Source organism: Capricornis sumatraensis, chromosome 13, assembly GCF_032405125.1.
Source record: "Capricornis sumatraensis isolate serow.1 chromosome 13, serow.2, whole genome shotgun sequence".
NCBI classification, from domain to species: Eukaryota; Metazoa; Chordata; class Mammalia; order Artiodactyla; family Bovidae; genus Capricornis; species Capricornis sumatraensis.
The window spans coordinates 64053936-64057235 of record NC_091081.1 but is presented as its reverse complement, the minus strand read 5'-3'; positions in this window follow the sequence as shown (position 1 = coordinate 64057235).

The window sequence follows — 3300 nt, the reverse complement described above, 5'->3', positions numbered from 1 at the left end:
TTTAAAATCTCCCCAAGTAGTAGCTCCATAAGATATTAATAGACATTTCCCAGAAAAAGAGGATATGTGGTTAAATATGCCTGGAAATGATTGATGGAACAAAATTTACATTGTTTTTTTTTTTTTGCAGGACGTTTTAGAAATTTAGTATGTTGATGTCCATAGTCAGTCTCCAGGAGAAGGATATAATATGTAGCATTTCCCTTGTTCATTGTTATAGGAGCCTATCATGAAGAGTATTAGTTATCTGATGTGGGTAACATGGTGGGTATCTAGTGCTATGTAACAAACGGTCCCAAAACTTAGTTGCATTAAAAGAGCATTTATGCGACTTCCCTGGTAGGTCAGTGGCTAAGACTCTGAGCTCCCAAGGCAGGCAGCCCAGGTTCGATCCCTGATCAGGGAATTAGATCCCACAGGCCTCAACTAAGAAGTCACATGTACCAACTAAGAATGTGCATGCCACAACTAGAGTGAAGATCTTGGGTGCTGCAACCAAAAAATAAATTAAAAAATATATTTTTTTAAAAGCATTTATTCTGTCATAGTTTCCATGAGTCAAGGGTCAAGCATGGCTGGCTTAACTAGGTTCTCTGGTTCAGGATCTCTCATAATCCAAGTGTCAGCTGGGGCTTTTGTCATTGCAAAGCTGAACTGTGGAAGGAGCCACTTCCAAGCCCTGGTAGAGGGCTGTCAGCAAGATTCAGTTCCTCAGACTGTTGGAACAAGAGTTCCTTGTAGGTTGGAGGCTCCCCTTCCGGCTGGATTTTCCACAGCTTAGCTCACAAAATGGTAAGCAAGCGAGAGGGTAAGAGAGGGCAGGCAAGATGGAAGCCAGAGTCTGTGACAAAATCTCAGAAGGAATCTCAGAAGTAATACACCATCACTTTTGATTAGTCAGAGCAGGGGTCAGTAAACATGGTCAGCAGGCTGTATTTGGCCTACAGCCTATTTTTGTAAATAGTTTTATTGGAAGACAGCTAATCACGTTTATTTACATCTTGGCTCTGGCGGCTCTTATAGTATAACAGCAGAATTGAGTATTTGGGAAAGAAACCGTGTGGCCTGCATAGCTAAAAATATTTACTACCAGGCCCTTTACAGAAAAAGTTTGGCAATGCCTGTATTAGAAACAATTCTAGCTCACACTTGAGGGGGAGGAGTTTCACAAGGACAGGAATACCAGGAGGCTGGGGTTGTAGGGACTCATTTTAGAAGTTGCCTATCACATAGTGCCTGCCAACAGGTAGAAAGGGTGAGTTGCTCAGTCATGTCCGACTTTTACAACCCCATGGACTGTAACCCACCAGGTTCTTCTGTCCATGGAATTCTCCAGGCAAGAATACTGGAGTGGGTTGCTCTTTCTGACTAGAGGGGATCTTCCCAACCCAGGGATCGAACCCATGTCTCATGTTTCCTGCATTGGCAAGTGGGTTCTTTACAACTAGCACCACCTTGGAAGCCTGCCAACTGTTAGGGACTTGTTAAGTACTTGCTGAGTGAGTAAATGAGTAATTCTACCACATCTACCAATTTTCTAAAAGTTGCTAACCAAGAAAAAGCCCAGTTCCTTCACTGATTATTAGGGTCTGACAATCGCTTTCCAGTCCATCTTAGTTCACCGATTCCTAGAATGTCGATGTTCGCTCTTATCATCTCCTGTTTGACCACTTCCAATTTGCCTTGATTCATGGACCTAACATTCCAGGTTCCTATGCAATATTGCTCTTTACAGCATCAAACTTTGCTTCTTTCACCAGTCACATCCACAGCTGGGTGTTGTTTTTGCTTTGGCTCCATCCCTTCATTCTTTCTGGAGTTATTTCTCCACTGATCTCCAGTAGCATATTGAGCACCTACTGACCTGGGGAGTTCATCTTTCAGTATCCTATCTTTTTGCCTTTTCATACTGTTCATGGGGTTCTCAAGGCAAGAATACTGAAGTGGTTTGCCATTTCCTTCTCCAGTGAACCACATTCTGTCAGACCTCTCCACCATGACCTGTCTGTCTTGGGTGGCCCCACATGGCATGGCTTGGTTTCACTGAGTTAGACAAGGCTGTGGTCCATGTGATCAGATTGGCTAGTTCTTTGTGATTGTGGTTTCAGGCTGTCTGCCCTCTGATGCCCTCTCTCAGTGCCTACTGTCTGACCTGGGTTTCTCTTACCTTGGACGTGGGGTATCTCTTCACGGCTGCTCCAGCAAAGCACAGCCGCTGCCCCTGACCTTGGGCACAGGGTAGCTCCTCTTGGAGGAATCCCTTAGAAGAAATGGAGTAGCCATCATAGTCAAAAAAAGAGTCTGAAATGCAGTACTTGGATACAATCTCAAAAATGACAGAATGATTTCTGTTCATTTCCAAGGCAAACCATTCAATATTACGGTAATCCAAGTCTATGCCCTGACCAGAAACACTGCAGAAGCTGAAGTTGAACAGTTCTATGAAGACCTACAAGACTTTCTAGAATTAACACCCAAAAAAGATGTCCTTTTCATTATAGGGGACTGGAATGCAAAACTAGGAAGTCAAGAAACACCTGGAGTAACAGGCAAATTTGGCCTTGGAGTATGGAATGAAGCAGGGCAAAGGCTAATAGAGTTCTGCCAAGAGAACACACTGGTCATAGCAAACACCCTCTTCCAACAACACAAGAGAAGACTCTACACATGGACATCACCAGATGGCCAACACCGAAATCAGATTTGATTATATTCTTTGCAGCCAAAGATGGAGAAGCTCTATACAGTCAGCAAAAACAAGACTGGGAGCTGACTCTGTCTCAGATCATGAACTCCTTATTGCCAAATTCAGACTGAAATCAAAGAAAGTGAAGAAAACCACTAGACCCTTCAGGTATGACCTAAATCAAATCCCTTACGACTATACAGTGGAAGTGAGAAATAGATTTAAGGGACTAGATCTGATAGACAGAGTGCCTAATGAACTATGGACAGAGGTTCCTGACATTGTACAGGAGACAGGGATCAAGACCATCCCCAAGAAAAAGAAATGCAAAAAAGCAAAATGGCTGTCTGAGGAGGCCTTACATATAGCTGTGAAAGAAGGGAAGTGAAAAGCAAAGGAGAAAAGGAAAGATATACCCATTTGAATGCAGAGTTCCAAAGAATAGCAAGGAGAGATAAGAAAGCCTTCCTCAGCAATCAATGCAAAGAAATAGAGGAAAACAACAGAATGGGAAAGACTAGAGATCTCTTCAAGAAAATCAGAGATACCGAGGGAACATTTCATGCAAAGATGGGCTCAATTAAGGACAGAAATGGTAGGGACCTAACAGAAGC